At 36.6% G+C, this 23,349-nt stretch overlaps 1 pseudogene across 1 annotated transcript; it reads right to left on the bottom strand.

Annotated features, from left to right (window-relative positions):
- Positions 1-18,261: 18,261 nt before the first annotated feature.
- Positions 18,262-21,664, bottom strand: LOC147497110 (cysteine-rich receptor-like protein kinase 2; annotated as a pseudogene). The gene is made up of 9 exons (XR_015196800.1): positions 21,520-21,664; positions 21,334-21,419; positions 21,073-21,155; positions 20,721-20,854; positions 20,362-20,501; positions 20,068-20,276; positions 19,567-19,801; positions 19,121-19,271; positions 18,262-18,997 (listed from the first exon to the last, which is right to left on the bottom strand). The product of XR_015196800.1 is annotated as a cysteine-rich receptor-like protein kinase 2 (transcript).
- Between the last annotated feature and the right edge of the window lie 1,685 nt (positions 21,665-23,349).

Raw genomic sequence — 23,349 nt, 5'->3', positions numbered from 1 at the left:
GATACTTCCAAATTGTCATCAATCCGCCCGATCAAGAAAAAGACAACTTTCACATGTCCCTTTGGAACCTTTGTATCTGATCGAATGCCTTTTGGTCTTTGTAATGCTCGGGCACTTTCCAACGCTGCATGCTTCACATTTTTAGTGATATGGTGGAACGTTATATGGAAGTCTTCATGGACGACTTTTCCATTTACGGAAATTCCTTTAACGACTGTTTATCCAACCTTTCCAAAGTTTTAACGCGTTGCGAAGAGAAAAATCTGGTACTCAATTGGGAAGAAGTGTCATTTCATGGTTACCAAAGGAATTGTTCTAGGTCATATTGTTTCAAAAGACGGGATAGAGGTTGATAAAGCTAAAATTGTTAAAATTTCTTCGATACCTTTCCCACGTACAGTTCGTGATATCCGTGCCTTTTTTAGGCCACTGGCCGGGTTTCTGGAGATTCATTCAGGATTTTTCTAAAGTTGCTTTCGACCCTTAACCAATCTCCTGCTTAAGGATGCGATGATTCGACTTCAATTTCAATTGCAAACAAGCTTTTGATACTCTAAAAACCGCTCTGACTACCGCTCCTATCATTCAACCCCCTGATTGGTCTCAACCATTCAAACTAATGTGTGACGCTAGCGACTTTGCTATTGGTGCCGTGCTAGGCCAACGGCGTGACGACAAACCCGTTGTCATTTACTACGCTAGTAAAACTCTTAACGACGCTCAACGTAATTATACCACAACTGATAAAGAGTTCCTAGCTGTTGTCTATGCTTTGGATAAGTTTCGCCCCTACCTAGTTGGAACATCGACCATAGTATATACTGACCATGCCGCAATTCGGTGCTTACTTACTGAAAAAGGGCGCAAAACAATGATTGTTCCGCCGATCCTTCTCTTACAAGAATTCACCCCGGAAATCAAAGACAAAGAAAGGAACCGAAAATGTAAATAGCCGACCATTTATCAAGGTTGGTTGGTGACATCGATAGTGATTAAGCTATCGGTGATTCCTTCCCGACGAATACTTGTACTCTATTTTCTCATCTCCATGGTGCGGATATCGTTAACTACCTGTTCTTGAGGAAGTCCCTCCTTTTTGGTCGCGTCCCGATCATAAAAAGTTCTTATCCACTGTAAAATATTATTTCTGGGATGAACCCTACCTCTTTAAGTATTGTTCCGACCAACTCATTCGTCGCAACATTCCGATTGGGAACACACCGACGTATTATCCTTTTGCCATGAACAATCTTGCGGAGGTCATTTCGATGGAAAGAAAACCGCGGCCAAGGTGTTACAATGTGGTTTTACTGGCCTACCCTTTTTAGCGATGCACACGAACATTCGCGTAGCTTGCATTCGTTGTCAACACCTAGGTCGAATTACCAAACGAAATATGATGCCCCTAAATCCTATCTTGATTGTGGAAATTTTTGATGTTTGGGGCATTGATTTTATGGGACCCTTCCCTATTTCTCAAGGTTTTCTATACATTTTAGTCGCTGTAGACTATGTGTCAAAATGGATTGAGGCACTCGCATGTCGCTCAAATGACCATAAGACTGTCGTGAGATTTGTAAAGGAAAACATTTTCTCTCGTTTTGGTGTTCCCAAAGCTATCATCAGTGATGGGGGTACACATTTTTGTAACAAAATTTTTGGGTTTTAATGAAGAAATATGGAGTTATTCACAAGGTTGCTACTCCATACCACCCACAAACGAGTGGCCAAGTGGAAGTCTCCAATGAGAGAGATAAAGTCTATTCGAGGAAAACTGTCAACCCATCAAGAAAGGACTGGTCTCTCCGCTTATCGGATGCCTTGTGGGCATACCGAGCGACATTTAAGACACCTATAGGGATGTCTCCTTACGCGTTGTTTTGGAAAACCTTGTCATCTGCGGGTTGAACTTGAGCACCGTGCCTTTTGGGCCATCAAAAGCCTCAATTACAATATCATCATCGAGGCGAAAACTGCAATTAAATGAGTGGAGGAGATTGAGTGATGCTTATGATCTCTCAAAATCCTACAAAGCTAATATGAAAAGAGTGCCGACAAGCACATTTTTGCGTAAGGATTTCAAAATTGGCCAAAAGTTTTCTTGTACAACTCCGGATTACACATCTTTCCCGGTAAATTGAAAACCGCGATGGTGCGGTCCTTTCATTGTGTCGGTTGTGAAACATTATGGGGCAATCTCTTTGCTTAATCCAAAAGATAACAGCGAATTTCAAGTCAATGGACAACGCCTAAAACATTACCACGTGCACCGATGTTGAATGGACTCTTCTTGAAATCCGGTTTACACTGACTAGATGTTTCATTTGGTGTACTCAATCTTGTTTCTATAGAGGGTACGCCATTTTGGTAGCCGGGCCATCTTCTATCTTATGATTTCCAAAGTTCTTTGAAGTGTGTGGTTGCAAAGCGCGAACCTTAGTCCACGAAAACTCTTTTTCGGTAGTATAAATGTCTTACGTAACCACGAGCAAGCGTGCTTTTCGTAAACGATGGGTACCTAAAATTTCACCTCCTTCCTTCTCTTCCCTTTTCTACTCTCTACCTCGCGAACTTCAGCTAATCATTTGGTGTAAGTCTCACTCATCACAAATAGGAAATGGTCGTAGTTCTTTTGCTCGTAAACGACGTGTGCGAAGGATGGGCTGGTGTATGCATTGTTAAACACCCTTCTGTCTAGGCCCGGACTTCCTATCCGATACTAGCCAGTTTAAGGTATACTTTTGTCTAACACTAGCTATGTAGGATAATCTTCGTCGCCGCGCCGTTTCTCCCACAGGTTGGGATTCGTCTTGAGGATCTGACGTTAAAAGACTCACCTTGTAAATATGATTATTTTGTTACCTTTTCCCTTTGCATTAAGTTTTGCACAAGGGATTCATGTCAAACCTCAGATGTTGCATACTTGGAACACAAACGGGCAATGGATTCCACCAGACCAACCCTAGAATTGGTTACTTTGAGTCCCTTGGGGCGGTTTGAGGATAGCCGTATGTAAAAAGGGCAATTTTATTAGACCATAGCGCGCACGGTCCAGGATGGTACCGTCCTGCCCCTAACCCCATAATACATAGAGGTGAAGCCACAGTCTGGCTGGATTGGGTTCACTCCAGAGCCGACATGACAATTGTCTATGATTTAAGATGGTGACTCCCCTGGACATCCAGTGTTTTTCACGTATATCTCCCTTGTATGTAAATAAAACCTTTACACTTTCCTTCTCTTTAAAAAAAAAAATAAAAAAAATTGTGACTTTCAAGAATGACTCATACAATTGGATAGAATTTTTCGTGCCGATCGTTTCGATATCTCATTCGTCCAATTCGGAGTCCAAACGAGTCGTGGGTACATTTAGATTTTTAGGTTTAAATCAGGCTTTAGGCTTGATTTGGGCTTCGAGAAAAATTTTGGCCCAACCCAAATATCGATTTCTCGGTCCATTTAAACCCAAAATACCCGATCACACACGTCACAAATCCACGATTCGTCTTCCTAAAAAACCGGATCTTGCCCCCTCTCGAATCAGTCTCGCACGAGATAGGCCCACACTAAAACCAGGTCTCGCGTGAGACCCGCACAGCTCCGATCAAGATTTCCTTTCGTCAGATCATCCCAATTCTCCCCTTCATCAATAATCAATAGCCATCCTCCCTCTTAGATCAGCAATGGCTGGAAACAGACGGATTTGTGTGGAAAATTTTTTTGGAAATTTGTTTGAAAATGGGATGTTTGCTCCATTCTTTGATCACGAAATTCACTCTAGAGGATGGGAGAGTTTGTTATATGCCAATGGAGGGCTTTATTCTAAGGATTTGGTGATGAAATTCTCGACAATGGAAGCTTTAATGGCGACCATTTTGGGTCACCGTCGAGGGTGTCGCCCGCGAAGTCACACCGGTGTTGCTCTCGGGATCACGGGCATTCCACTAGTCGACCACGCATCTTTTCAGCAGCAGTCCGTGTACCCGCGGACTTACGACCTAATGCTCGACACGCTTATCGAGGGAGAGTACAACATCGACAGGAAATGCGCGTATCAGCGCTCGGTGCGACGGAACCAACTAGTAGTGACTCAATGGCTGGGACTGAACGTCATTGGCACCTCGAAGCCTTCCGACATCAACAAGACCTTCCTCCACCTTCTCTGGATCCTCCAGGAGCGAAAGGGTAACTTCTATATCGTTACCTTTCTTTTTGATATTATCACACATGCCACTCTTAGGTCAGCCCCCCTTGCCGTTCTAGTAACGCAAGTCATGATTAATCTGGGATTTCTGTCTGCCACCCCTTTACTCCCTATACCACAATATGAGAATATGTTGGTCTTTAAGAAATGCATACAAGACCCTTAGGAGCCCACAGCACCTAGGGCTGCCGAGCACGCTAGCGTAGGATCCTCTCACCCACCATACTTTGATGAGAATGCCATGAGTAAGATCACCCAACCCATAGAGGCCCTACGTGCAGTGAATAGTGGTCTGAGAGACATGTACACTCGCCAGGTATCGATGAGACGTACCTTGGGCGAGTTAAGGACAGATATGACCACTTTCGCCACGAAGTCGATGACCGGACGGCATGGGTGAATTCCAAAGAGGAAATGAGAGCCTCCATTCTTGCATTTCAGGACGGTATGCTTACTTCGCCATAACCGGTTTATTGAATGTTCATGGCGAGCGAAAGATCGATTTCGAGCTTCGGTGATGGATACCCTTGGTGATATCCAGGGGCAGGTTAGCCTCCACGGGGCTCGTCTTGCGACGTCGCGGGACTCACAGTTCTTCTTCTCGCGACCCCAGGGATTACGCTCACTGACGCAAAGGATCATCGGTAGCTAGATTTATTTTTTCCGGTCTTGTATAATATTATATCAGACATTTTATTTACGTGTTTTCACTTTCTAGCTTAATAGTAGATGGTTCCTAAATAGTTTTATATTAGCTATATCTAATATTATAGTATATAAGTAGGAACATATATTGCTAATAATAAATTATATACATATATATAAATATATTTCATATGTCATACTTAAACAACAAAATTTTAACGTAACTAACACATTCAGAAACCGATAATGAAAACGCATCAAAAAACGGTTAGAAAACGGTCATGAACCACATCTAAAAAACGGTCATGAACCACAACTAAAAAACAGTCAGAAAACGGTCATGACCACATCTAGAAAACGGGTCGAAATCCAATTTTCTTTCTATAAATAAGTTCAACTCTTCCTCCATATTCACTCATTTCTTATTCTTCCCTCTACACTTCTTATTCTAAAAAATGTTTTTAGATCACTCCAAGTTCAAGATTCATGGATGCACTAGAAAAGTTTGAGCAGCAGCAGCTTGAATATGCTACTCAAGTTTTCATGCTTTCGGTTGTTTTATTATAGTCATGTTGTTAATGTGGCATATAATTCTATCTAATATTTAGGTTTGTAGTTAAGTCATCGTATCATTATGTTGTGTTTCCATACCATTGTATGTTCTTACATCCTACCCTGTGACACCTCGAAACATATCTTTTACATTTTCGGATGGGTGGCTATTTATACCAAGGATAGACACCTCAAAAAAATTTAACTTCCCTTTTTCCAAAATAATTTTTCACCACTCCATCTTTAATGGCCCTCACTCGAAGTTTCGTGCCTGAGCAAAATTTTATGGAAAATTTTCAAAATGGTCTTTTTCATCCTTTTTTTTACACTAAAATATTATGTCGAGGATGGTACCCTCTTTTACACCATAAGCAAACATTTTATTCCAGAGAATTGGTCTTGTTATTTTATAAAAGCGGTTATTTCCAAAACGGACAATTCTTTGTCCGTGCTAACAGATCGAGCATGAATTGACTATGGAAATCATCTCTGAGGTACTTCAAATTCCTATTACAAACCAAGGAGTACACCTTCAGATTCACCTTTCAATAATATCCGGCATCGATGTTTGCAACTATCCTTCACGGCGAATACAACCAGAAAAACCGTATTGTTTATCAAATGATCTTTACAAAAGAACCAATTATCTGTGATCCAATGGGTAGCTCATAATGTCCTAGGCACATCTAAGACTTCGAAATAACCAAACCACTCCTCCATTTACTCTGGGTGTTGCGGACTAAGCTGCAATGATTTTTGCATTATAAAATTTCTCCGGAATCACGATCGCGCGTGCGGGGAAAAAGGCAGCCCTTTACCAACCATTGTGACACTTATCATGATACATTGGGGTTTTCTAGTACTTCTCCTCATACACCTCTTGAACAGCTAACATTCTTACCATTCACTTTCGGTATGTAGGAGCGGATTCGGAACCCGGCGTTGCAAAGAACCATGTCGGTTGTAGGAACCAACGAAGATTGTTCCACCGACAACATCTTTCTTGAAAATGCCTTATGCAACGTATTTAATCCCATGGAAGGGCTTAAGCAATTCAACAAGGACTGATGACATTATTCAAACGCGTCGAACATTATTATCACCCGACCTTCTTGAATTTCGGGCCTGCGGACAATAAACGAAGAGGAACAAGCACAATTCTTGCACAAACCACAACCAATTCTTGGCAAATCACACTCTCATAATGGAGAACCACGAGATTTACCGCATGACAGAAAGCAAAATGTTGCAACAATTTCGCACGGCGGATTAATGGCATAGAGAATCTTATAAACGGATTCCTCCCACATAAGGATCCTCGCCGTTACTTGGGCCAATAAAACCATTTAAATTTTGCAATTTTATATTATCATTTTCTTTTTAGTTTTTAATTTTTAGTATGGTAATTTGTTTTTACTTAATTATTCTCATCATGCTCTAATATTTGTTTATCCTTGTCTAAACAGTCACATTTTTTCACAATGGAAGCTCAAAGATGATTCGAACAATCTTTCCATTCCTTGCTAAATTCTCGGCATATGGACATCTTTTGGAGACTACATCACTTTCGAGTTGGATGGAACTCTCTCATTCTACACCCAGGCGGACATACCCCCGGTTTGGCAACTTATTTTTATAATAACATGGAAGATCTACCGGTATCGGGGGGGTTTCCCTTTGAATGGGTTTACACTACGTATTGGTAACACCCGACCGCGCTTTTATGAGCCAACAGTGGCTATGGCTCTAGACCTTCCTCCTCTTGACCCGGATCTCCCCATCAATACATGATAGAGAATGACCTTAATGACTACTCTAGGGAAGATTTTGCTGCCCGCTATGGCGATGGCCTTGCCAGCGTCAAAGAGAACGTCTTTGAAGGCGGCGATGGCGAATTCACTATTCCACTAGCCAAGATGACCATGAATGTTGGAACTGCCATGTTATTTACTCTTCCGAACATCATGGGAGATTGGCATTTTTCCACGGCATCAAAGGCGGCGTGTAAGACATTCCATGCATTGGCCCGACAACAACATACCACCTTCGACATTCTGGAACTAGTAATTGAGAATCTTAAGAAGGCTTCGGTCTCTTTTCGGCAACACTATATTACCCCGATTCCCGGTTCATGCGGGATAGTGAGGACATACTTCCACGAGTTTGCAGCCACCTTCGGGTGGGGTAAAGGTCTACTCTATGTGTCCAACAAACAAGATAATTAGTTCCTTGCGATTTGGGACATGGACCGCCCTGCAAGGTATCTTAAGAAAGTTCGTTCTTTTCCTAATTATGAAAAATGATAGCTCATCTAGACAATGCAAAGAAGAGTAAAATGGAGTGAAGTCCGGAAAGCTATGATAGATTGGCGGGATCTTGGAATGGCATTTCTTTCTGAGGGGCGAGGCAAGGAGGGACTATCCCCCGCCTGGTTGGGGCAATGTGAGTTGATGCATGTACATATTTGTTTTATGTTTTGATGTGAAATAAATAAATGACCTAACAATTGTGCTACTCTAACGGTTAGCTTCTACTTTTATGATGTATAATATATAGTGTGTTACAATAAATTTCTGTGGAAGATGTCGACTTTATTTTTGCTCAAAGCCTCTCGTATACTCTTTCTTCCTCTTAACACTTTGAGGACCACGTGTCCGACTGTTTGGGGTGGTGAGAACCTTTTGCAAAAATTAGGCATGCATAGTTGTATATAGTTTACTTAATGTCTAAATAAAACGTGTTTAGTGACAAATTCTCGTTTCCCTTTCTATGATGAAAAATATTTAGAAATCTCCCCTAGTATCGAATCGGGGACTTGTCCTTAGAAACTTAATTTAATACGCATGCAATAGTTTTTTTACATCTTTTCATGAGCATTCATGCACGACTATCATTAAATGCACCACAGTGATAAGTTTCTAGGACCCACGGTTAGACAACTTAGTTTCCATATCCTGTAAGAATCTAACCAAAAGCCTCAAATGTATGATATATGAGTAATGACACGAGGAGTAGTTCTTCGAATAGAGAAGTTCACCGCCTACTTACTTGATCACTACCCAAATCCTAGGCGAGAATTTAGGCCTTCTTTGGATCGATATAGCCAAAAATTCAACACCTAAAAAATTTTACCGCTAGTAAGCCTAATCGAACCTTTCATTAATCCTTTCTACTTCACCAAAAATCATTACCCATCTAGTAACCACAAATAAATAAGCCTACCTAGATGATGAGTATGAGAAAATAGGATGAAGTCTTGAGAAAAAATGAAGAGAAAAACCTTGTCACAAATCAAAATCGGTTACTGTTTTGAGAAAAAAGAAAAAGAAAATAGAAATATGTTTCCAAAAATCAAAAGGCCAAAAATCAAATCAAAGGGAATACAAAAGCTTGCAAAATCCAAGTATGGAAACCCATGTTAAAAGCGGGAAGGAAAATAAGGATTCTCTAGTATAAATATCTCAAGACCTTATTCTCTCATACTTATCATTTTTTTTAATTTTCCATTCCATTTTCTTCTACACTACCACCTAAGCCCCATAACACCTAATAAAGACCTCTAGCTCAATTAGGGATAGGATAGTGTGATAATAAGTAGTAGTTGTGACTTCTCGAACTTCGGCTCCTCGGACCGTCATTGAGTAAGTGAGGAAGCGTGTGCCCACCATTGCCACCGAGGAGATAGCAAAGCTTGAGTGGAAAAATAAGAGAGAAATTGTGTTTAATACACATACACTGTGAGAACCTACTTAAGGGCCGCTATCCAAAGATCCGAAAACGGCCCTACTCGTACATTTTATTATTAGATCACTGCATGCATGCTCATACGTAGATGTTTCGATTATTGTATGTATATTAACTTGAATTTGAAAGAATAAAATCCTTGTTTCCCTTGCTAGTGAGATGTCTAGATACACGAGATTAATTAAGGAAACAAGCCTTTGTTACTGAGTCGTTGTAGTATAAATGAAGTTTGTGAGTATCTTCTCTGGAAAACTCTCACGAGGCTATAACTTGTCCACTAGGGAATTCCTAGTGGTTCAAGGCCTTGTTGCTTACGGTCAATGCAACCGCTCTGCTTGAAATGAGATTTAGCTTAGGACAACACATTTTTGATCACTTATCATTTTAATGTCTCTTCTTTGCTTGAGGACAAGCAAAGTGCTTTGTTTGGGGTGGTGTGATAAGCACCCAAAATTGTAATATTAAACCCCGAGACATAGCATTTTTGGTCGATTATGTGTTCAATAATCATGTAATAATTATATTTTTCGTACTTTTGCGGGTTTCCGTAATTAAAATGAATATAGTGATAAAACATGCATCGGGCATCTGAGAATACGGGAATATTTGGAGTTTCCCACTTGACCCCTGTGAAGCCAAAGTTTCCAAAAGAACGAGAACCGTCTTGAAACGGGCCCACATATGAAGAAGCGAAAATTTCGAAGCTCAAATCGGATAAATCTAGATGCCGACGTTGGCTAGTGAAGTTGCCAAGTCTGAATCTGGGAATATTTGGAATTCCCACTCAATCCCGTGAAGCCCAACAAAGCCCCGACTAGAGCCGAAGTTCCCAAAAGAACGAACGAGTCGCGAGCGGGCCCACATATAAAGAAGCGGGAAACTTCCGAAGCTCAAATCGGATAAATCTAGGTGCCGGCGTTGGCTAGTGAAGGCGCCAAGTACAAGAATCTGGGGAATATTTGGAATTCCCACTCAATCCCGTGAAGCCCAACAAAGCCCGACTAGAGCGAAGTTTCCAAAAAACGAATGAACCGGTCAAGGGGACGGGCCCACATATAAAGAAGCGGAAACTTCCAAAGCTCAAATCGGATAAATCTAGGTGCCGACGTTGGCTAGTGAAGCCGCCATAGCGACGACGGCTGAATTTAACTCGCGTGCAAGGACAAAAAGTCGTAAAACGCGCCAAAATCGGCCGCCACTAGACACACTCTGCGGGCGTAAGGCATGATGAGTCGGCATAGGCAGGTGGCGAGAGAATGGTTTCAAATTGATGCCACCTTGCAATGAGAGAAGACACGCACTGCTCAAGATGGAAATGAAATTGAGCAAAGGGACAAATATAAAGTATGGCCATCTAAACATTAAATGAGTTTTGTTTAAGTAAACAAAACTTGGTTTCAAAAGAAGTCACGTGAAAACAAAACCTCGACATTCAAAGTTTTGAATGTCTCAAATGGAGAAACAGCCAGGACCGAATTAAATCATCCTCCAGACATCCGCCTATATATATGAGGGGTTCGCCTTCATTATAAGGTCTTCAGCATATTAATGCTTTAGCTACACTTAGTTTTTCTTCTTCTTCAGTATTACTCGTAGTATTTATATTTGTATCATAGATGATTGATTATTATGCATGTATTAGCTTAGGGTTTTGACTTAGTTATTCTTATTCAATTGCTAGTGAGATGTATAGATAGTTGGGACATAAATGAGGAAACAATAGTTTTATTTCTTAGTCGTTGTAGTATAGTTGAAGTTTGTGAGTACCTTCACTGGAAAACTCTCACGAGGCTATAACTCGTCCACTAGGGAATTTCTAGTGGTTTAAGGCCTTGTTGCATATGGTCAATGCAATCGCACTCAACGAAACGAAAGTAGATAGAACTCCATTTTTGGTCACTTATTCTAATTTCTCATCTTTGCTTGAGGACAAGCAAGATGCTGTTTGGGGTGGTTTGATAAGAGCCCAAAACTGTAGTTTTAACCCTATAACAGTCATACTTTTAGACCAATTATGTGAGTAATAATTAAGAGTTAACACTGATTACGTGTTTTTATGCATTTCGGGTTTCAAAGTCCATTATGTGCGTAAATGTGCCACTTTAAGCGAGATAAAGGAGCTAAGGTCGGTTACTAAGGAGTTCCGTGATTAAAGGCCCAGATTCAAGAAGACAAAGCCTTTCTAAAGCCCGGTCAAAAGCTGAAAAGTCGACGCTGGTTTTGAAACAAAGACACAAGTCGATAAAACTTCCGAAAGTCGTATCTTTGGACTCAGACCTCGGAATTGGGCCTACCTTATGTCAAAACGACCGGCTCGGAAAGAGATTTCCAATGGTCTAAGCCTTAACCCAATCAGAGGAGAAAAAGTGGACGAAAAGTCTGTTGAAGCCAACTACAAACCTGAAAAGGCCTTTTTTTGAATTTGAAAGAATGGGTTTTGGGCACGATTCTCGCCCAAAACATGGCTCCAAGCCCATGCACGATTTTTGGATCTGGACATATAAAAAGAAAAGATTAGCTCTTTGTTAATGGTAGCTAGTTAGACCTAAACAATATAGATAATTCTAGATCTAGTTTCCAGTATTTTAATTAAGTTTTAGTTCCATTTTCAATTCTTGTTTTAGATTAAGTCTTTGAATCATTGTTCTTGATTGATTAGATAAATAAAATAGTTATTTTGTTAATTTCAATTTTGTCATCTCAATTTATGGATCTAGTTTTAATTATTGTTGGTTACCATTTCTTAGTTGTTAATTAGAATTTAATTATTGTTTAATTTATATTAGTAAATTTCGAATCTTTGATAATATGTTTAGTTTAGATTCATATGTGAATGATTGAATGATTCAAGGCTAAAACCTCCATTAGAGGGGTTGATGAAGCCTTGATAAAAACTTAGTGGTATAGTGTAGAAGCATTGTAGAATCTATTCCAATCTAGAAGGTCGTGATTCGCCATGAGAATGGGTGGACGACCTCACATGCTAGTTAGTATTCGGTAGAAATGCCATGAACACTAGGGATTAAAACTCAAATTCTTGCCGTAAGAAACGTAAGAATCGAGATACAAGAATCTATACTAGGTTATTAAGTTGGATTCGAGGTGGATTCAATTCCCTCTAATCCTTTATCTAGATTCAAAACAATCATATTTTCATAGCATTAAGTAGTTAAATTCAACATAATATATTCCATATAGGTATCGTGAGTATAACACCCTTCTCAGAAGCTCTCATTAGACTTAAGACCGACTAATTAGATTAGAAAACATTCCATGCTAGAGCACTAGGAGTGGAACGAATTTGTTACTCCACTCTATTTAGATAGATTCGAGTAGAAACTTTGATAAGCAATCTAGCATCGTAAGATAGTTTTAGTTTACTTACGTTTTGAGTCCATCGTTTATTTAGTGAGGGTAGATTAATCAATTTTATCTTTTATCAACAACACAGATACTTTCGCTTCTCGGCGCCAAGGAGAGGAGTGATGATTGGTAGGGATAAAGAAAGAGAGTGATGGAGCATCTCGTTAGTTTGTTTAGAGAATAAAACAAAAGAGGGAATCCTATGGGCCTGTTTGAGATCACTAAAACAACATACCACCAGATAACTCTCCATTCGGGTCCCACGCCATAAGCCCGAAAAATAGGGTTAGAGGCTTAGAGTCGTAGGATGGAGGCCTTGTGAACCCCACACTTCCTTTCTTTGTTATATAGATTATTATTATTAAATTATTAATCTCATTGTTTTTGTTTAAGCATTGAAAAAAAATAACCTAAAATAAAATCCTTTTTTTTGTATAATTTATTTTGAATGTTGATTTGTTCTAAAATTGAAATTGGTGTATATTTGTATTGTGTGAGCTATACCTATATTCTATTGTAACTAGCTTTCGAACCCGTCCTACGAACGGGTGCCGTTATATTAAATTATTGTAAAAAAAAATATTAGCAACTATGCATACCTATGAGATATGAAAATTATATTAATCACCATTCAAATTTTTTGCACCACTCTCTATAAAAAGGAAGCACCAAACCTTGATAAAACTCACCGACTTCTTTTTGTTGTTAGGTTTAATAATAGAAGTTTGATTGAAGTTTTGTGAGAATGCCCAATGTGACAAAGATAATATTGTAGCTACTTGAATAGCATGACATTCTTAATCATAATAAAAAAAATTATGATAAACACTACTTAAAATGCAAAACTATATTTGTCGAAATATTTATTCCCCCTACATATAATACAAACATATTTTAGGGTTATTAGTTCAATGCATTTGCATCAAGTTTCTGATTTTTCATTAATTATTCTTTGAGGTTAGTTCAATATAGTACGTTGCATTCAGTTTCCAATTTCTCATTAATTATTCTTTGAGGTTAGTTCAATGCAGTTGCATCAAGTTTCTGATTTCCCATTAATTATTATTTGAGGTTAGTTTAGTGCAATTGCATCCACTTTATAATTTCCCGTTAGTTATTCATTAAGGTTAATTCAGTACATTTGCATCCAGTTTTCGATATTTTGTTAATTACTCTTTGTGATTTGTTCAATATATCTGCATCCAGTTTCTGATTTCCCGTTAATTGTTTTTCTAGGTTAATTCGATAGTTTACAATTTCTAGTTATTTATGCTTTGAGGTCAGTGCGATGCAGTTACATCCGACTTCCAATTTTTAGTTCACTATTCTTTGAGGTTATTTCAATACATTTGCATCCAATTTCTGATTTCCCGTTAGTTAATCTCTAATTTTAGTTTAATACAGTTGCATCCAGTTTATGATTTTCCGTTAATTATTCTTTAAGGTTAGTTCAGTGCAGTTTCATCCATTTTTCAATGTTTCGTTAATTAGTCTTTGAGATTAGTTCATTGCAATTGCATCTAGTTTTCGATTTTCCGTTAATAATTCTTTAAGGTTAGTTCAATACATCTGCATCTAGTTTCTGATTATTTATGCTTTGAGGTTAGTTCGATGCAATTACATCCGGTTTCTGATTTCCCATTAACTATTCCTTGACGTTATTTTAATGCATATTTGCATTTAGTTTCTGATTTCCCACCAATTATTCTATGAGGTTAGTTCAATGCAGTTGCATTCGATTTTTGATTTTCTGTTAATTATTTTTTGAGTTTAGTTCAATGCATTTGCATACAGTTTCTGGTCTCCCATTAATTATTATTTGAGGTTTGTTTGATGTATTTGCATACCGTTTACGATTTCCCGTTAAATATTTTTCAAAGATTTGCATCCAATTTCTAATTTTCCGTTAGTTATTCTCTGATGTTAGTTTAATGCAATTGCATCCAGTTTTTGATTTCTAGTTAATTACTTTTTTAGTTTAGTTTATTGCATTTGTATAAAGTTTTCGATTTCCCATTAATTACTCTTTGAGCTCAGTTATGTATTTGAATCCAGTTTTCAATTTCCTTTTAATTATCCAATGTGGTGTGTAATACCAACTTCTAGTGATCCATCTATAGTGTCTTTGCAAACATGACATAAAAAATAAATTATGTTTGATTTACTATGTGGGATCATCAAAGATTATCCATTTTCCGATTTTCCATTAATTATTCTTTAAATTATGCATGATTTACTATGTGGAATCTGCAAAAATTATCTACAAATGGGTGTTGTTATATTAATTATTCTAAAAAATATTTGCAAATATGTATAACTATTATATATTAATATTATATTGATCACTCATCCAAATTTCTTATAATGTGAAAACCTCACTTTCCATTAAAAAAAAAACTCACCTTTGATAAAACCCTTCAACTTCATTTTGTTGTTTAATAATAGAAATTTGATTGAAGTTTTGTGAGGTTGCCTAATAAGGCGAAGTTCATATATATTGAAGCTACTTGAATAGTAAGGAGTTACCAATCATACGGAAAGAGATAAGATAAACACCATTTTAAATGCAAAACTATACTTATCAAAACATTCTCACAACATATAATCCAACTATGTTTTGAGGTTAGTTCAATGCATTTGCATCCAGTTTCTGATTTTCCGTTATTTATATTTTGAAGTTAGTTTAATGCAGTTGAATCCAATTTTTTATTCCTGTTTTTTTTTTTTTTTTAGGTTAGTTCAATGTGGTTGCATCTAGTTTCCGATTTCTCGTTAATTATTTTTTGCAGTTAGTTCAATACATTTGCATCCAATTTCCTATTAATTGTTCTTTGAGGTCAGGTCAATGCATTTGCATCCAGTTTCTGATTTCCCATTAATTATTCTGTGAGATTAGTTTAATGCATTTGCATACAGTTTCCGATTTCTCGTTTATTATTTGATAAGGTTGCATTTGCATCTAGTTTCCGATTTTCCGTTAATTATTGTTTGAGGTTAGTTCAATGAATTTGCATCCAATTTTCAATTTCCGGTTAATTATTTCTTGAGGTTAGTTCAATGCATTTGCATCCGGTTTATTTTTAAGATTAGTTCAAGTCTTTACATCCGGTTTCCGATTTCCGTTAATTATTCTTTAAGATTAGTTCCACATTTGCATCATGTTTCCAATTTATAATTAATTTTTCTTTGAGGTTAGTTCAATGCGATTTATCCATTTTTGATTTCCCATTAATTATTTAATCTTTGAGGGTTAGTTCAATGCATTTGCATCCAGTTTTTCGATTTTTCGACAATTATTTTTTGATATTAGTTTGATGTATTTGCATCCAAGTTTTAATTTTCCGTTAATTATTCTTTGAGGTTAGTTTAATGCAGTTGTATCCATATTCTGATTTTCTATTAATTACTTTTTAAGTTAGTTTAATGCTTGCATTTGCATCCAGTTTCTGATTTCCCGTTAAATGTTATTTGAGGTTAGTTTGATGTATTTGTATCCAGTTTTCGATTCCCCATTAATTGTTCTTTGACGTTAGTTTCATTCAGTATTATATATGTTTTGAAATATTTGTCATTATTGCTTTACCATTATTTTTTTTTTTCTATTATATATTTTGTGATGTTATTTTTTGTATAATTTAATTTTCCACATGTAATTTGTTTTGGTTTGGTATATAATTTATTTAAGCCCAACGTCCACTTTAACTGAATCTCATTATTCCGCCGAATTATATATTTGTGGCCAGAATTGTGATATATATATAGTGTTGAAAATTTATAAATTTATAAATTTAATTGGAATATGTTGTAATTATTGTGGCCAGAATTGTAATTTTTGGAATCCTTAACTATGAATAAATGTTTAAATCTCATTGTGGATGACGTATCAAATCGAAAGGGTTTTAGGAAAATTGTTTTCGGTGGAAACTATTGTTTTTAGCAATTTAGTTTTTTGTCTCATATTTATTTTCGTAATTAGCTATATTGTTTGGAAAAATTTGAAGACTCTATGAAACTCTAGATGGGATTGTTTTTGTGAAACTCTAGATAGAATTGTTTTTTCCGTAATTAGTTATAGTGTTTAGGAAAAGTTAGAGACTCTGTGAAACTTTATATGGGATTGTTTTCTTATTTATATCCTAATTTTTTATAAGTAGTAATAGAGTTTAGGAAAAACTAGAGTCCCTGTGAGTGTTCCAAAAAATAGATTGGTGAGGGTGTAACTATTATATATATATATATATATATAGGAATTGGAATATGTCATAATTATTGTGGTCGTAATTGTGATTTTTTGAATCCTTAACTATGAATAAATGTCTAAATCACACAGTGGATGGCACATCAAATCGGTGGAAATTATTATTTTTAGCAATTTAGTTTTTTGTCTACTATATTTTTATCGTAATTAGCTATATTGTTTAGGAAAAGTTGGAGATTCTGTGAAACTCTAGATGTGATTGTTTTTTCGTAATTAGCTATAATGTTTAGGAAAAGTTGGAGAGTGTGTAAAACTCTAGATGGGATTGTTTCCTTATTTATATCTTACTTGTTTATACTAGTTTAGAAAAAGCTGTTTTTATATTTAGTAATAGATTTAAAAAAAAAAAAAAAAAAAAAAAAAAAAAAACCGAGTCTCATGAGGGGTATATCTATAATATATATCTAAGGATAAAGATAAATATTTGTTTTCTATTTTATCTCCTATTTTTCTTAATTAGCCATGACATGAACACTCTAGAAACGCTTCCTCAATTGAAGAGGGTATATCTATAATATATATACTAGCATGTGTCCCTGCTACACATCGGTTCGCCAAGTTGTAAGAACTAAAATGAAAATTGTTAAAAGAATTAAAGAGAAACAATTTTCTAAAAATGGGAAAGATATACAATTCCTATACATAAATTTTAGCTTTTAAATTAAGAAGACTATCCTAAAATTATTGAAGAATGAGGTGGTTCAATTTTAATAGAGATTAGGGAGCCAATTGTAATTAATAAATAGGAGATATGTAATTTAAATAAATGTAGGGAGGTGGTTCTAAAATCTTAAAATTGAAAGATTAGAAATACACTGTTCGGTTGAGAAGTGTGGCTCCTACAAATCCGGCTATCATAGTGTAGAGATATAAAGATATTGAATATAATATAATTATGGTTGTCTAGGTTTGTAGTGACTAAGCTCACTATTTTATCCATTTTGAATAATAGAATATAATGAATTGATGACTCTTTTGTTTACAATGTTAGTTAATGTTAGTTAATTATGAACTCAAATAGATATTTGGGTAGTTTTATAGTTTTGGATTGGTTCTCATAAGAAAAAAGTTGAACTTCAAACTAGGCCCCCCCCTCTATAACATCCTGGTTCCACCACCCCTGCATTGGATTTGCACTATTTTTCCTTTGCTAAAGTTTTTTCCCACGGGGTTTCCTAGCAAGGTTTTAATGAGTCAAATTCTCTTACTTTTAATTGTGGTCATCCAAGGGGTTATGATAAATGTCGTGCCTGCATTTGGATGCCCACCAGAAGGATTGTACCCATGCAATTAAATTGTAACTTGAGACTCTTGGGTTGTATTCCTTAAATGTAATGGAACCTATAAAGGACAAATAAAATGAGAATAATACACGAGAACACATCTCTACTATTTTTCTTTCTCTTATTTCATTTCTTCTATATTCATAACAATTTATTTTATTTTTTCGTATATGTTACTGCTTCAAGTAACTTTCATGTATTCATAGAAAAAGGGAAAAGAAAACTCAATATTTTAGTTACAAGCAAACCCTGGTTCTTTACATACAGAGTACATGCACATTTGCTAACAAATTCCATGAAATCGGAAGTATTAAAAAATTATATCATATACAAGCATGCTGCATTCTTTCGGTTGTCTGAATTTATATCCTTGCACGTGAAACTCAAATGATTCTTCTTTCCCAATCTCTGAAACCTCTTATGCCAGACTATACAGTATATAAATGCCCCTTTGTCTCTGATCCTTGTTTTTGCTATGGGCCAAGAGGTTCATGAAATTGTCCTACAACCGAAGACTAGATAAGGACGCATCTACATCTCGGAGCTTCAATGCTCTTTATCTCATGTACAACAGAAAAAAGAGACCCAATTTGTTCTCTGATGTTATCTCGGATAGAAGGCACTGTGAGACATACTAGCAACTGAGGGACTAAATGAGTTATTGAATGGTTGTGATGAATCTTCAGAAATGTCATTAAGTTCCATGGTTCTTTCATCAATGAAAGGAGGATTGGTGGGTACAGGAAGTTGTTCATCCCTCTTTGACAGCATTTTTAGAACCGTTGACATGAAAGGTCGCAATGAAGGAACCTCTTGTGCGCAGAGAAGTCCGACATGCAGCACCCTCAAAATATCATTTTTAATGTAGCTGCTATTACTATAATTTTGTAACATCAAATTTGGATCGAAGATTTCGTCTGCTGTTCCTCGTTGGAAGTGCTTCCATGCCTATCACAACCAAATGGCATAAAGAAAATATAAACAAAAATGAATAGGTTTTCAAATAATGAATGATAGGAGTGTTACAATTAAAATCCTAATCTTTTGGAGAAATGGAGTGTAGAAACTTACAGCTATAACAAGACTATCAGAAAAGTCATTGTTTTTCACTCTATTATTCTGCCTTCCAGTAATAGTTTCTAGTATAAGCACCCCATAGCTGTAGACATCCGCTTTTTCTGTTAATTGACCATGGGCTAGGTACTCTGGAGCCATATACCCTCTGTAGATTTAAACAATAAAGTCAGTCGTAAATTTCACGAGTTGTTCAAATTTGAACAAATGCGAAAGCCAGTCAAGTCATACATTTAATTTCTAGAAAGTATATTTGTAGATATTTTAGTTAAATGCAAATTGAACTAGTATGCCTATTGATATATACCATCTATGAGTGCATAGGACATTCCCACTAGATTGTGCCACTTGCTTTTTATTGTGACAAGAATGTTTCAAGAAGCCATATGTTTAGCATTCTATTTACATGAAACCATAAAGTAAAGAACTACTTCAGTACTTACAATGTTCCAGCAATGACAGTGCTAATGTGACTTTTATCTTCTTGGAAAGTCCTTGCCAATCCAAAATCTGCAATTTTAGCTCGGAGTTTCGCGTCCAACAGAATGTTGCTGGATTTTATATCTCTGTGGATGATTCTTACTTTTTTGTTCTCATGAAGGTAAACCAAACCTTCTGCTGTTCCAATGATTATGTCAAATCTCGTCAGCCAGTTTAATGCTTTACCCTTGTTTGCATCTGTCAGGTTTGTGGGAAGCCAATAAAGAATGAAAAAGTTAATAGAAGTAAGACTGGCTCAGGGAGCAGCACAATTTGCTTTGCAATATAAGTAACTATTATTGAGTATATTCATATCCAGATTGCTTAGCCTATCTCCTTTTCTGTTTAATGCTTAAAAATTAAAGATTATATATGTACTTCTGATCCATTGACAACTGACAGAAGCAAGATTTCACTAGATCTATTAGATTTAAAATTCTAGTAAAAGTCTTGAAGAGAATTACCAAATATGAAGCGTCGAGACTCATGTTTGGTAGGAATTCATAAACAAGTAGACTTTCAGGCCCAAAACAACTGCATCCCAACAACCTGACAAGATTTTTGTGCTCCACAGTGCTTATCAAATTAACTTCATTGTAAAAGTCAGAAGCTCTGTGTCTGTTGTTAACAAATAGCCTTTTCACAGCAATCTCCTTCCATCAGCCAAAACTCCCTATGGGAAATCGTGTTAAATTCAGTGGAAAGATAACAATAACAATAGTTGGAATCTATTTGTGTGTGTAGCTGGGAAAAATTACCTTGTAAACTATTCCAAATCCTCCTTGGCCAAGTTTATTTGCATCATCAAAATTTCCAGTGGCCTTCTGAAGTGTCGAGAACTTGAAGTTCAAGCTACTGTCATTCAGGGTTCTTGACATTTTGACAATGTCACTAGATCCTAGAAAGTAAGAAAAGAACAAAGAGAGATTATTGTCTCGCCAAAGCTTTCCAATACAGCATTAGGAATATTCTCAAAGCCATTTCAAATTCTGAAGCCCCACCCTTACTTTCTATTCTCAAAGTAAACTCAGCCTCATGATATCCACTAATCACAACTGTGATGCAATAATATAGAGTTCCTTGATACTCATATAAGTTTATATCAACACGTGTTTACCTCTTCGTTTTCTTTGTAGTATCGTATTCTTCCTAATTGTAAGTCCAATAATTGCCCCAATTACTGCAAAAGCGACAGAACTCACAACAATAGCTATAATTACTCCTTTGTTGACTGCAAAATGATTCAAGCAAACACATAATCAGGTAATAGCACATAGGAATAATTGAAAGAGTGAGTTCCCATAACGAAAGGGCATATACAATTGTACTTCTCCTAGTAGCATATTGTACTTGGAGAATCCAACACGATTCAGCTAGCAAACAGTCATATTGGTTTAGTAATTCTACTGTTATTAATAGGTATTCAAAGCAGTAATAAAAATGTACCAGATGTAAATTAGATTTCTTACTTTTTGAACCACCACCACGCTGTATGGAATTCAGAAAATCTCTGTCTGAATATCTTAAGAAGCACCCTGTATTCAGGCCCCTTCTGACCATGGCAAACATGTCATAATGGACGCTGATGCATTATCCAAGCATGCCCTGCATGAGCTTGCATTCAGTGTCTTCCAACAATTTGCCAGCACATATACTGACTCATTCTTTGATCCTGACACCCCGACACTTTAGGCCTCTCGCAAAGCCCTCATTATTTGGTGCGGTTGTACCTGCATCCAGCAAAGCTCTTTTGCAGACTCTTGGAAGTTGGTGTCTTTCCTTGTTGTATTCCCACATATGGTCTTGTCTTGTGGACCTGAGATTTCATCATAGAAGGTATAGTTAAGTGACACGCATAAAGCAACCATCAAGGTAGATACGTCCAGAGTTGTAAGGAAAGCATCCGGTAAAACGACCACGTCCCTCAGCATAACACAGTACACAATCAAGCAAGTTGAGGTCTCCATAACACTGAGCAAGGCCATAGTTCGCATCTGGTCCAGTACCCATTTGCGTTGTTCCAAAACCAGCAGTCCGCATCAGGTCACTGATTTTCTCCATGGTCCCAACGAAGTTGGGGAACAAATGCAGTAACGTTGTTCTCAAGTACTGTTCCACATTTGAATTCAACTACTTGAGCTCTTGGTTCAGTTACTATTTCCTCTACTAGCAGACATAAGACCAGGATAAACAAAGCTTTCTTCATTAAATTAATCTGGTGCTCTGTCTGAAAAACAAAACAAGCGAATTTTTTATATCAGCATTCAGACCATCAATCATCTTAAGGTTATACTTTAGCCCTTGTAAAAACGTTTTACTGGCATACTGCTGCGGTAAAAAAAAGTCAATTACCGTCTTTCTTTCTTAGTAATAAATGAACGATTCAATAAAATTTAAGAGTGGAGGTGGGATCATACCTGTACGTACTTTCCAAGCAGAATATATTGTAATCCTCTCAAGAAGTGGAAACGATGCTGCTACCTGAAATACTTGTAAGTAAATTAGATTAAAATGTAAAGAGAGAGATGTATATATTGGAGAGATCTGTAGGGGCTAGCTGGTAGTTGTCTAGTTGTCAAGGAGGGAAAATATGAGAAAGTAAAGAAGACTACTGACTTGAGTGTCTAGAATGAGAGTTTAGTTTATTTCTAGTTGGCGACTTGGCGTTTAGAACGGATTTGGTTGAAAATGAGTTTGTTTTCATTTGATTGACAAGATTTTACGCGCTTCTTTCACTTTACAGCGACCTTGCGACCGTGACTGCACTGAAATTCTATTGTATTGGCCTTTTGTATTGCCTCTAATTTCGTAATTACATACTACTACCAGTTAATTACGGTGGAAAGAGAGTTTAATTAATGGTTAGTTCATGTTGTGCAGTTGTGGTGTCAAGAAAGTTTAACTGAGTTAATGATCAACCTAACCTCTACAAGTTAATCTGTGAAATCCAAGTTGACTAGTCTAATTTCCTGACCGAAAGAGTAGTTCTTAGTGACCGGGCTGATCTGTATTGTAATTTTCTACTCTCTCTCAATTCTACTACTTAAACCAAATAAAACAAAATTATTCTACTACTTTTCTTACTCTCAATAATGAAAACCCTCTCTTCTTTCTTCCTCATCCATTTACCTACATCCCAAATTCTTATCAAGTTGCTATCATGCCGATTTCTCATCTAATATTTTAAAAAACAAAACACAAAGACTTCATGTCTAAACCAAAAAATTAACATAAAATTAAAAGAAAAATTGAAGTGAGAATTGGGTTTGCTAGAAAAGAGGATTTGGTGCCATTAATAAAGCAATCTCTTTTCTTTGTCTTTTTTTTTTTATTATTTTTATTTTTGGTGTTTGTTTTTTTATCTTAAACCGGAAATTGGTACTATACAAGTGAGAAAGAAGAGAACAATGTTTTACCTACAAAGAGGGGGATGGGGGCTATTTTCGATTTATTCAATTTTTCGGTTTAAAGAGTAACTAGCTGCCACATCAGCACTATAACTTCGCCCTAGGATTATTGTGTGTGACCAAATTCATTTAAACAAGGTCGATTGCAAGTGAATATAAGTATTAAAGGACTGGAGCTCGAACCCGCCAACATCAAAAATTACTTCTCTCATTTAAAACAGGTTTACCAATCAAAAAAAATATATAAATATTATTCAAAATGTAATATTGAGTCAATAAGGAAGTTTCTAATGCCAATTATTCTTAAATTTCAACTAACACTGCGTTGGTTCAACAAAG

Source organism: Coptis chinensis, chromosome 5, assembly GCF_015680905.1.
Source record: "Coptis chinensis isolate HL-2020 chromosome 5, ASM1568090v1, whole genome shotgun sequence".
In the NCBI taxonomy this organism is placed as follows: Eukaryota; Viridiplantae; Streptophyta; class Magnoliopsida; order Ranunculales; family Ranunculaceae; genus Coptis; species Coptis chinensis.
This window is presented reverse-complemented; position numbering and strand designations above follow the sequence as displayed.